This window comes from Puma concolor, chromosome A3 (genome assembly GCF_028749965.1).
Source record: "Puma concolor isolate L17-30 chromosome A3, mPumCon1.1.hap2, whole genome shotgun sequence".
Taxonomy (NCBI): Eukaryota; Metazoa; Chordata; class Mammalia; order Carnivora; family Felidae; genus Puma; species Puma concolor.
The window spans coordinates 117,464,746-117,478,121 of record NC_141669.1 but is presented as its reverse complement, the minus strand read 5'-3'; the positions used below and the strand labels follow the sequence as shown (position 1 = coordinate 117,478,121).

At 41.6% G+C, this 13,376-nt stretch overlaps 1 protein-coding gene across 4 annotated transcripts in view; it reads left to right on the top strand.

The window, feature by feature from the left end:
• Positions 1-13,376, top strand: part of UQCC1 (ubiquinol-cytochrome c reductase complex assembly factor 1) — a 102,560-nt gene that overhangs the window by 42,840 nt on the left and 46,344 nt on the right. The gene's annotated exons all lie outside the window — the stretch shown is intronic.

The window sequence follows — 13,376 nt, the reverse complement described above, 5'->3', positions numbered from 1 at the left end:
GGCTGGGGAATGCATTTATTGAACTGCCAGATCTCAGGAAAGTAAATTCTGGAGAACTAAGTTTACTACTTTGACCATAGTGAGTATCTGAGGAACGTGGGGAATGGTTGCCCTGTCAAAAGGACCCTTGTTTGAGACTGCCTTCAGCTGAGCTTTGCATCACAGAACTGACTACTATATAAAGACTTTTTGGTTTTGATCACCTCTGAAATATTTCTCCTGAACTCACATAGTCACTGAGATTGGCTAAGGGGCATAAGGTGGCAATTTATTTTATGTTATTTTTTTTCTAAGCAAGTACTTCATTGAGTGCACACTATGTCCTGGGCAGTTTGCTGGGAACTAGCTGTGGTTCTCAAGAAGCCCACAGTCTAGTGAGGGAGATAAGACATTTAATTTTTTTCTTTTTCAAAATTTTATTTATTTATTTTGAGAGAGAGAGAGAGAGCGCGCGCATGCAAGCACGGGGAGGGGCAGAGAAAGAAGGAGAGAGAGAATTCCAAGCAGGCTTTGCACTTTGAGCGCAGAGCCTGACGTGGGGCTCAATCCCATGCACCATGAGATCATGACCCGAGCTGAAATCAAGAGTCAGATGTTCAACTGACTGAGCCACCCAGGAGCCTCAGGAGAGAAGATATTTAAAATAGTCCGTGACAAATCGGAGAATGGCTAAGTTCTGTAATAAATCTGAGTAAGTAGTGCCCATGGGATCACAGAGGAAGCTGCAACTATCAAAACCATTACTAGTTCTGCCTCTTCTTTGAAATGTACCATGTCTTTTAGTCACATAGCTGTGAAGGCAGACTACCTTCTGTCTGAATGGTGAAGGTTAGGAAAAGGCTTAGGGAGGGCAGCTGGGTATACTGAGAGGAAAGCTACTTTTTCAAGAGGAGAGGACTGCAGAAGTGGAACTGTAGAATTACTCACTGGAAAGGTGGGAGGGTGCAGAAGAGGCGAGGCTATTCCCAGAGGAGCTCAAAGATAATATTCAGAGCTTGTATGAAAGGCTCTTTATTGCCTATATAACTAGAGGTATCAGAGTGTTAGAGGGAGTGGATGGCAAAATCAAATATATAATCCCTGTGACCACATCCCAAGGTCAATCCCTAATAGTAGCCAGGAGAACCTTGAAACTACTTACAGTTCTCTCAAGATAGCCACCGTTTCCAGACATGCTTGCTGTGTCTTCCTTTCTGAGGTTGGTTTCATTTCTCAGAGGAATGGGGAGTACTACTATTACCAGTTAAGTAGCGGGAGGGAAGCTGTCTGCTTCAAAATCTACATTTGGTCTCCCCTCCACCCTTTCTCTTTAGTTCTCACGATCTGCAGTCTTCAGTGGAATTAATCAGTAGCTTTCCAGTTTGAATTAACAAACTTTTATTGGGGACCTACTGTGTGTTAAGGACTGTGGGGCTTTGGAGAGATGGGTATGACATCATGTGCATTGTCTAGCGGATAACAGGCAGGAAGTATACTTTATGGCAACCTTTCCCACTGAATTCCTCTACAAACCTGCCCCAGACACTTCAGACAACTGGCTGTCCTCAAATACTCCCATGTCCTTGTTCATATGTCCTGGGTGTTGTTCCTGATATTCCCTAAACCTAAAATGCCCATGTTTTCTCTGATAGAAATTCTCCTCACCCTTCATGGTACATCTCAATGTCATCTCTGCCACAGAGCACTCTTTATCCAATACTGCCCCCCACGCCGCAACCACCACCAAATTTGGATTTAGTTATACTTCCTTGTACTTCCAGAGTATCTGCTTGTGCCTTGGGCACAGCACTTCTTTCACCGTCATCCATTATAGGCAACTGTACTTCCTGCCTGAACTACAGTTTTGTAAAACTTGTGCTGTTTTGGGGCCCACTTGTGCTGTTATCCTCCAAGAAGAATTGGGGAGACTTTCTCTTCTAAGGGGTAGGGGTATTAGGAGGAGTAATCATTCCACCCAAGTCTGTGGAGAAGCTATGTTCTTCCAGCCCTGTTCTCTTAGCCTGAAGCTCTAAGAGGGTAACAAAGATAGCCAAGTCCAGTATTAGAGGGCCCAGTGGACTTCCTAGAGATGTATAGGGTTGAAATACCTCCTGAAGGTGGTAGTATGAGGGAGAGGTTAGGAGGCTTAGAAAGCAGTCATAAAAGTAGAAAGAATCTGCCCCATCCCCCAAAGGGGGGAAAAAAACCCCTACTAAACAGAATACCCTGGCAGTGGACTTTTCAGAAAGCTTGCTTGGGTTCCCAAGTGTGATGGCTCCCTGTTGGCCTTTAGAATAGGGACAGGATTTCTCACATCCTTTTAGTTCCCCTGGAGGAGGTGTTGATGATTCCCTTATCCTATCTGCCTTCTCTAGTTCCCAAGTTTTTCTGTGTATGTCCAGTTTCTAGAGGGGCCTTATCAGTTGTGTATTCACGTGAACTTGTAGCAGCTGCAATGACTGTGTGTCCTTTGTCTTTGCTGAACAAGGTTAGTATTGAATGTGGCTGCTGAAAAATTGTTGAGAGAGGTTGCTGTCTAGGCTTTCCTGCATCCAAATGTGTACTTGATAAAAGCAGGCCTCCTCCTCTGTTTACTGTCTTGGGCAGTGGCACTGCAATCCATTCAGGTGTCCACACCAGAAACTGGGGAGACCTCCCTGACTCTTCCCTTACCCCCCTCATCTGGTCAGTCACCAGTCACCCCTTCAAACTTTTTTGCCCATGACCCACAATAACAAATGAATTTTACTTTGCAACCCAGAACACACATGTCTCTGATACTACAGTTTTGTAAAACTTGTCCTTAAAATGTCAGATAATCTCTGATATTTTCTATTCCATTTGAATTCATTTTAAAGAAAAAATTTAACATGTGCCCTATTAAATTGATTTTACTGGATTATAAGAAACAGTACTTGAAAACTGGTCTTTGGCCTCCAACTTCCATCTTCACATGCCATTGATCTTCTCAATACAAATTAAATTAGCATGCATGCACGTGCACACACACACACTCTCCCTAATGTTCTCCATTATTCTCAGGACAAAGTTATATTTCTTAGCATGGCATTCAGATTCCACCAAATATGCCACCCCTGCTACTCTCATATGGTACTATTCTAGGTACTGCTATCCCCAACACTCCCTCCTCTGCAAGATAAAACAATATTATATAATAGAAATACCAAGTTTTCTTCTGTCCAGAAAGCCCTTCTCTCTCTTCTTTACCTGACAAAACTCCTGTTTTTTCATTCAGTATCTAACTCAGGTATCATTTCTGTTTGAAACCTTCCCTTTCCTTTGAAAGCAAGAGTTAGTTCCTCTTCTGTATTTACTTAGTATTTTAGGGACCTCTATCATAGCACTCATCACGTAACATTTTTATGTTTTATCGTATCAGTCTTCTTTGTGGATGGTGACTTTATTGAGAGCAAGAATTATTTTTATCTTTTTGGAAAGATATGAAAATGAGATATTACTTCTCACAGTTCTGTGTATTATTCTTAGTTTGTATCAATAAATGTTCATCAAGTAATTGATGTTCTCAGATCTAACTTGACTCGCACGGCATTTGGAAGGGTCCTGGCACTGTCTTTTGGTTGGGTGAGAGTGGCAAAGCTCTGCTCCTGCTTAAGTTTCTCTGGGTTGTTACATGTATGTAGCTGGAATTTATGTTGGCGTTACAAGTGTTAATAGATTTGTAGAGACTCCTCTCAAAATTTGTCATGGAATGCTAGTACCTTCTAAATGCAGAAGTTAATTTTAGAAGATGGAATGGGATAAATAAAATTAGAGTATGCCTATGATGGAGATGGAATGGGGAGGGAGTAAAATGCAGTTTGTATTTTAATTTTAATTTTTTATTTTTTAAATTAAAAACATTTTTTTTAATGTTTATTTATTTATTTTTTTTCAACGTTTATTTATTTTTGGGACAGAGAGAGACAGAGCATGAACGGGGGAGGGGCAGAGAGAGAGGGAGACACAGAATCGGAAACAGGCTCCAGGCTCTGAGCCATCAGCCCAGAGCCCGACGCGGGGCTCGAACTCCCGGACCGCGAGATCGTGACCTGGCTGAAGTCGGACGCTCAACCGACTGCGCCACCCAGGCGCCCCTGTTTATTTATTTTTAAGAGAGAGAGTGTGAGTGGGCGAGGGGCAGAGAGAGAGAGGGAGAGTCCAAAGCAGGCTCCAGGCTTCAAGGTGTCAGCACAGAGCCCGATGTGGGGCTCAAACTCCCAAACCATGAGATCATGACCTGAGCTGAAGTCAGACAATTAACCGACTGAGCCACCCAGGCGTCCTGCAGTTTGTATTTTTAAAAATTATTTTAGGGGCGACTGGGTAGCTCATCAGTTAAGCGTCCAGCTTCAGCTCAGGTCATGATCTCATGGCTTGTGAGTTTGGGCCCCTCATCGGGCTCTGTGCTGTCAGCTCAGAGCCTGGAGCCTGCTTCAGATTCTGTCTCTGTCTCTCTCTACCTGCCCCTCTGCTCACACACCGTCTGTCTGTCTGTCTGTCTGTCTCTCTCATATATAGATAAACATTTTTAAAAAATCTTAAAAAAATTATTTTAAAGTCAGGTGTGTCATAAATATAATTACCAAGCCCTTTACATATGTTATCTTTTATTTATTTACATGTATTATCTTACTCATGTTACAACCACTTTATTCTTGTTTTATATGAGGGATCAGAGGTTTTATATATGAGGGATCAGAGGTTTAGAGAAGTCAAAAAACTTGTCCAAAGAACTAGTTAGTACATGGCAGAGAGAAAATTCTAAGTGTGGATCTGGCTAACTCAACAGTGTTAAGTTGCTTTCCTCATTGGTAATTAAAACTACCAAAGTAATTAAATAATTGCTGATTGATACTAATACTATTTAATATTTATTAATACTATTTATTAAAGTACCTGCTTACTCTTTTTTTTAAAGTTTATTTAGAGAGAGAGCGAGCAAGTGGGACGGGGCAGAAAGACAGGGAGAGAGAGAATTCCAAGCAGGCTCTGAACTGTCTTGAATTCATGAATCTTGAGATCATGACCTGAGCCAAAATCAAGAGTTGGATGTTTAACTGACTGGCGCCCCAGTACCAGCTCATTACTAAACATAAATTCATAAAATTTTAGGGGCACCTGGCTGGCTCAGTCTCTGGAGTATGCAACTCTTTTTTTTTTTTTTTTTTTTAATTTTTTTTTTTTTCAACGTTTATTTATTTTTGGGACAGAGAGAGACAGAGCATGAACGGGGGAGGGGCAGAGAGAGAGGGAGACACAGAATCGGAAACAGGCTCCAGTCTCTGAGCCATCAGCCCAGAGCCTGATGCGGGGCTCGAACTCACGGACCGCGAGATCGTGACCTGGTTGAAGTCGGACGCTTAACCGACTGCGCCACCCAGGCGCCCCTGGAGTATGCAACTCTTGATCTCAGGGTTGTGGGTTCTAGTCCTCCATAAGGTGTAGAGAATACTTTAAAAAGGGAGGAGGGGGATGCTGCCTGGGTGGCTCAGTTGGTTAAGCGTCCAACTCTAGATTTCATCTCAGGTCATGATCCCATGGTTCATGAGTTCAAGTCCTGAGTTGGGCTCTGCACTGACAATGTGGAGCCTGCTTGGGATTCTCTCTCCCTTTCTGTCCCTCCCCATCACACAAGCTTGCACTTTCTCTCTCAAAATAAATAAATAAACATTAAAAACATCTTAAATCCATAAAATTATTACATCTGTTCTCCAATTGAACCTGTCCTCACAGGGCCAGAGTGTGGGAGAGAGATATTAAATCATTAATAGAATACAGCTGAAATTGCATGATGAGAGGAAATGGCAGGGAGAAGAGGGGTACATAATTTAGATGGGGGGATGGGTCATTCAGGGAGGGCTTCACTGAAGAAATGACGTCTAAACTGATGAGTAGAAGTTAGCAAGTCAAAAGGTGCATGAAAAGCATTGCAAGTAAAGAGATCTAGTGGTTCAATCCTTTTACCAGCTGGGCCCTTTTTAAATATGAAATTTTATACCCAGTCACCATATATGCATAGATAAAGAATTGCTGTTTGGGTTGAGGAAGTGAGAATGACCTGTTCACTCAGGTCTTCACAATGTATGCACTGGTAAGGGACTCTTATGTAGCTCTGTGGAAACTCAGACCACAGTTTAAAAACCACAGATCCAGTTCAACCCTCTCATGATTACAATGGGGAGACGATTTTGGCAATTTTAAGGAATTTGTTCACAGGCCTCTTCATCTGTAATGGAGGACCTGAGATCCAAATCTGAAGCTAACTGCTCCTTCTCCATTCAATACTTGGCTTCCTGCTTGAGTGTTCCCCTTTGGTGGTCATGGAGATGGGGGTTTCTTCCCATGAATATGAACAGCATTTCACTGATCGCCAATGATATGAAATTGTTTCTTGGTACTCACTGCCTTTGTCCTGGGAGAGGCCACAAGTAAAGTATACCTGAGAACAGTTCAGGGTGATAAGCTCTGTGTATAGCAGACCCACAGATCTTATGGGAACACAGGGAAGGGGGACTGCCTGGGGATTGTCAAGACAAGCAGTTGCACTGGCCTCCTGGGGTCTAGAACCAGAGGACATGGGATCTTAAGGAGTTATTAGGAGATTAAGAAGTAATTGTAAACTACTTTTTAAGATACTCCAAGTGATTAAGATTGATATCACTGATTGATAATCAGAAACAGGACAGAAGGGAAACATTTTGTTATTTTTTTTTTTACTTTTGTTTGAGAGAGAGAGAGAGAGCATAAGTGGGGGAAGGATAATGGTGGAGCAGGGAGAGAGAGAGAAAGAGAGAGAGAATTTTAAGCAGACTCCATGCCCAGCGAGGAGCCCAACTTGGGGCTCGATCCCTCAACTGTGAGATCATGACCTGAGCTGAAGTCAAGAGTTGGACGCTCAACTGACTGAGCCACGTAGGTATCCCTGTTTTTATTTTTTAATTTTAAGATGGGGAAATACTGGAACATTTTTATAAGTCTGGGGGAAGAAGCCTCTGACAAAGAAGACAAGGAAATAAATTGTGCAGGTGGGAAGGGGTTGGAAAACAGACTGGTCCCAGTCTCAGTCCAGCCAGAGAACTGCCTTGGCAGACACTCCCGGCCTTTGCAAGAGGGCTCTTCAAAATCGCCACAGCAGTTTTGATGCAGCTGTAGGGCTTTCAAGCTCATGCTGGATTCCAGCAACTTCAGATCTGCTATATATGGTGAGCCCTGGCCATGTGCACATCCTTTCTCTCCCTCCCCCAGCCAGTCATTCTGTTCAAACACACTAGTAGCTTTTGCCCAAACCAAAGGCCTATGCAGCATCATTTTGTCAACACCGCATAAACTAAAAGCACTGGTACCTGCTACCCAGGAGCTTGGTCTCTTGGGTCCGACAGGCAGGCCACAGGCCAGGTGTAGTTCTTGGAGGAGGCTCACTGTCAGGTGAGATGGCTTCAGGAAGTGCCTCACCCCACTTGTCTGTTTGCCCACAGACGGTCCTGTGGCCCCCATGCTCCCCACATAAAGGTTAGGCTTCATCGGGAGGGAGTTTAGGAAACCAGGTGGAGATAGCCATGTACACAGCCCCAGGAAAGGGTAAGCATGCCAGCTCACAAATAAATAAACTCATTCATTAGCACACTGCTGAGGCTTGAGTGTGGGCATGTAGGCTCTGCTTCCTTGGCCTCGGCTGATGGCAGAATAAGGGAAACAAGCTATGTGAAAGTCTCCTTTGGGATTCCTTCATTAGCAGCCAGAGTGACAGACCTGTCTTGAATGCCCACCAGTCTTCCTTGAATTCCAAATCAGATCCACTCTGAGCAGCTTATAAACTACCATGAGGGAGAAAGAAGGCCAAACACAACTGGTATTGTCAGAAGGCCCAAACAGAGCAAGTGGGACGGGATATTCGGAGCTGCCAATACATGGCAGGAGGTCAGCGTCAAGAATAACAAGAATTCTTCCCTCCCAGATTTAGGTAGAGAGGAGGAAAGCATGGCTAGGACTGTTGTTCCTTCGAACTCTGCAGGCAGTGTCGCTGTCTTCTTCCTTGTCTGATCTAGCAGGGAGAGGCTCTTGGAACTGTGCTGTCACAGAATGGGGGAAATAGCTGATAGGGACACTGACCTGGGAGACACTGTGGCTTAGGGGAAAGCAGAAGTTCAGGCTTCATTCTAGCTCTGCTCTTTTAAGTTACTTAAGTAATTATAAAATACATTTTAAGACTTTCCAAGTGATTAAGAAAGTGATCACTAAAGGGAGAAACAGGATGGAAGGGAAACTTTCTAAAAATTTTTTATTTTAAGATAGGGAAACACTGAAACATTTTATAAGTCTAGAGGTAGAAGCCTTTTTAAAAAAATTTTATTTAAAAAATGTTTTTTGGTGTTTATTCACTTGAGAGAGAGAGAGAGAGAGAGAGAGAGAGAGAAAACGAGTAGGAGAGGAGTAGAGAGAGAGGGGGACACAATCCGGAGCAGGCTCCAGGCTCTGAGCTGTCAGCACAGACCCCGATGTGGGGCTTGAACCCACAAACCATGAGATCATGACCTGAGCCGAAGTTGAACACTTAACTGACTGAACCACCCAGGCACCCCAAGGAAGAAGCCTTTTTACTTCCTTCTCTGCTTTCCTCAGAGCATGAGTGTTCTTTTTTGTGAAATGAGAACAGTTAAACTAGGTTGAAAGAGTGAATGCAAATGCATTTTTGAGTGACAAGTCTGATATTAGAGGGCGCCATCAGTGACAGTAATCATTATTATTATTTGCCTTAAGGTAAAATTTTTATCTTAGCCCTTTGTCTTTTGAAACTCCTAGTGAGTGAGTCTTTTTCCCTTTTCCCCTGTCTCTGTGCTTACCTTTCAGTGATAGTTGGGAGTCAGGACTAGGGCTTGACCACTCCTTTTTTTCTTTACTTTGCTAGCTGAGTTATTTGCTTTCCTTATGTGTAAAAGATATCAGTATTATTTATGAGCCACTGGGGTCACTGAGAGACAAGGATGTACTGTGAAGCTCAAAACCTCAATAATAAGTTGTGGGTTTAAGAACATCATCAAACTTGGGACAGGTAACCGGAATTGCTCCTAAACAGAGAGTAGTTTATATACAGACTAAGTCCACACTCAGGGTAGGTACTTAGTAGATACTTGTTAAATAAATGATTAAATTATTTATTTAATAACAAGAATGTTTTTATTACTAGAGTCTCTCTTTGTAAAAAGATTTTTAAAAGTAATCTATTTTTGGTCACCTGGGTGGTAGAATTGGTTAAGCATCTGACTTTGGCTCAGCTCATGATCTCATGGGTACATGAGTTTGAGCTCCGCATTGGGCTCTCTGCTGTCAGCGCAGAGCCTGTTTTGGATCCTCTGTCCCCGCCCTCTCTCCCCCTCCCCTGTGTGTGTGAGCTCTTTCTTTTTCAGAAACATAAAAAAAAAAAAGTTTATAAAAGGTAAAAATAAAAAAAATCTATTCTTTAATTTTTTTAATGTTTATTTATATTTCAGAGAGAGAGAGAGAGAGAATACATGCACGCACTCGTGAGCTGGGGAGGGGCAGAGAGAGACAGAGACAGAATCTGAAGGAGGCTCCGGACTCTAACCCACAAGCCATGAGATCATGACCTGAGCTGAAGTTGGATGCTTGACCAACTCAGCCACCCAGCTGCCCCTAAAAATAATTTCTTTTTTGAGGAGTTTTAGGTTTGAGCAGAAGGTTATCTCTTTTTAAAGTTTATTTTGCATTCTTAAGAGCAATTTTTATTATGTTTTATTTAGCAGGGAGGTGTTCCCCCCGCCCCCCCCGCCCCACTTTCTTCTCCACTTTCCCTAGAACAGAGCTCTGAAATTATGAAGTTGAATCAGTAGTAAAATGTAATTTGGCTTCTCAACATTTAATTTAAACATTTATTATGAGGAATGTATCCATGATGGAAATTGAAATAGAGCTGTCCTGTTCTGTTACTTAAACCTGGTGTTCTCAGTTGTTGTGGAATGTAGTTTCCTTAGTGACTCAGACTTAACTGTTGTACAGTCAGAGCCTGTGACGGGTGCTGGCTTTGTTTTGTGGTGGGCACCAGGGTCATCATGTCTTTTTCGTGTTTGTTTACCATTTTGGATTTGCTTCATTCATTGTCTTTTCACCTGCCAGTGTACTTTAACCTTTTCTGGATGATTTGGGGGGGTCCTGGTAATGCTTAACTGTAATTTGCCAGACTGTCTTTGAGTTGCGCTGGGTTGTTGAACCTCAGTTGCTGTGCTATTGTTTGTGTGTGTGTGTGTTTGTTTTCAATATATTTTTAGTTTCTTTCTTTCCTGTTAGGCTGCCAATAGTTACTTTTTGTTGTTGTAGGTATTCTTGCCTCAAGTTAGCCAGTCTTCCTCTTCTGATAGGCTATTTCTAATGTGATGCTAGTTTTGAAACTATTACTGCCCTTGTGAAGATTAAATGAAAGAAAAAGAGAGTAAATGGATTCTAAGATATGTACTAGTCATTAGAGGCAGCAGAAAAACAGTACAACTCTGGGACAAGATTATCAGGGTTCAGATTCTCACCTATAAATCTAGTGGTTTGTAACTCTGGACAAGTTACTTCTCAAAGACTCAGTTTCCTCATTTAAAAAGTCAGACAGTAGGAAGACCAGCCTTGGACTACACCAAAAGAAAAATCTTTTGCCTAGTCAAGGAAACCATTAACAAAATAAAAAGGCAACCTACTGAATGGGAGGGAGAAGATATTGACAAATGATCTATATGGTAAGAGGTTAATGTCCAAAGTCTATAAAGAACTTCTATGACTCAGCATTCCACCACAAATAAATAATCCAATTAAAAATGGGCAGAGGACCCAAATAGACATTTTGCCAAAAAAGACATGTAGATGGCCAACAGACACATGGAGAAATGTTCAGCCTCACTCATCGTCAGGGCAGTGCAAATCAAAACTACAGTGAGATAACACTTTACAGCTGTGAGAATGGCTAGCATCAAAAAGACAAGAAATATCAAGTGTTGGCGAGGCTGTGGAGAAAAAGGAACCCTCATGTACTGTTGGCAGGAATGTAAATTGGTATAGCCACTGTGGAAAACAGTATGGAGGTTCCTCAAAAAATTGAAAACAGAAATCCCATATGGTCCAGGAATTCCACTACTGGGTATTTACCCAAAAAATGAAAACACAAATTTGAAAATATAGATGCACCTCTGTGTTTATTGCAGTATTATCTACAATAGCCAATATATGGAAGCAGCTGAAGTGTCCATTCATAGATGAATGGATAAAGAAGATGTGGTGTGTGTGTGTGTGTGTGTGTGTGTGTGTGTGTGTGTGTGTGTATCTATATCTATCTATCTATCTATCTATATCTATATCTATATCTATATCTATATCTATATCTATATCTATATCTATATCTATATCTATGCAATGGAATATTACTCAGCCATAAAAAGGATGAGATCTTGCCAGTTTCCACAACAAGGATGGACCTAGAGGGTATATGCTAAGTGAAATAAGTCGGAAAAATATAAATACCGTATGACTTAACTTATGTATGGAATCTAAGAAAACCAAATGAATAAACAAATAAAAAGCAGAAATAGCTTCATAAGTACACCGAACAAACTGATGGTTGCCGGAGGGGAGAGAGGTTGGGGGATGGGCAAAATGGCTGAGGGAGGAGTAGGAGATACAGGCTTCCAGTTTATGGAATGAATAAGTCATGGAGATAAAGGCTACATCATAGAGAATATAGTCAAAATGGTATCGTAATAGGGTTGGATAGTGACAGATGGTAGCTATACTTGTGAACATAGCATAATGTATACTTTATGGTCTGAGAAAATCTGTGCCTTTTAAACCTCAGAAGGCAGGTGTATTAACAAACTACAGAATTTTCAAATAAATGAAGAATTCCATTACCTCACTATTGCTGTTGATGAATTAGCCTCTGACGACACTTAAGCATCAAAACACACAGTGTCTTTTCAGGTGAGAGGCTGACATGAGTGATTTGATTAAGAAAATTTTATGGAAAAGGACTATTGAACTTTCCCTGGTTTGTTTCTGCTTTGGAATACATTCTGTATCATGTGAAGAAGCCAAGTCTTTTTCCATGACCTGTTTTTATTGTTATAAAGTATTATTTCTTAGGCACTAACTGGGTTCAGAGGTTACAAATTTAAAATCACAGCATAAGCCAATCTCCTGGTTGGAAGGGATATTAAAGATCATGTAGTCAACTTGTCAGATAGCTGAGTTCTCACAAAGCATTTATTCACTCTTCAGAAGTAGGCACGTTCTATGTCTTGGGCTTATTCATTCCATCATTCAAATCTTCAGAAACTTCTGCTAGAAAGTTATTGTTTTCAGTGTTCAGTGTTGAGTGATTCTTTCTCCCCCTGTGGCTTACCCATTGATTCTGACTCTTAACTCTTGGACAAATAGTCTAATTGCTTTCCTACAATATTTAAGGCAACTCACCTGTTTTTCTCCAGGTTATAGATCTTCTGATCTTTCATCTCTTCCTTTTGTCTCTTAAAATATAATATTCAGGGGCACCTAGGTAGCTCAGTCAGTAGAGCGTCCAACTTTGGCTCAGGTCATGATCTCGCAGTTCATGGGTTCAAGCCCCACATCAGGCTCACTGCTGTCAGCCTATCAGTGCAGAGCCTGCTTCAGATCCTCTGTTCCCCTCTCTCTGCCCCTACCTGCTTGCACTCTCCCACCCAAAATAAGTAAATATTAAAAAATAGATATGTATATATAAAATGATATTCAAAACTATGGACAGTATTTCAAGCAGAGTCTGACCTGTGCTGAATGGAACAAAAATGTCACTTTGCACATCGAAGATATTGTATTTCCATTACTATATCTAAAATCACATTTATTTGGGGGGTAACCTCATCATTACCTTGACATCCTTTGAAGTCAGTTGTCAACTTAAGCCTATAAGGCTTTTTCACATGTAAATGGGCATGACTCACCTATCTTGTACCTACAGTTCTTTTAGACCCAAGGGCAGGACCTTAGGTTTATCCCTGTTCAAGATCATTCTGTTAGATTCAGCCCATTGAAACGGTCTCTTGGAATATTTTTGGTTCATGGTAGGGTCATCCAGCATATTTGTCTTCCTGCCCAACCCCTTGTCATCTGCAAATTTGGTAAGTATGTTTTCTTTTCTACATCTTTAGTTGTTAACAGAGATGTTGGCACAGGCCAGGCTGGAATCATTCCATTGTGCCATACGATTGCTAGTAGATTTTAACGGGCAGGATTGTCAGTTTAGATTGACTATTCCATAACTATAGCAGGAATTATCTTTTGGTGAGTAGCCCAGTTGTAGCTGCTTAAAAATTTAAATAAGAGATAATATGGGGCGCCCGGGTGGTTCG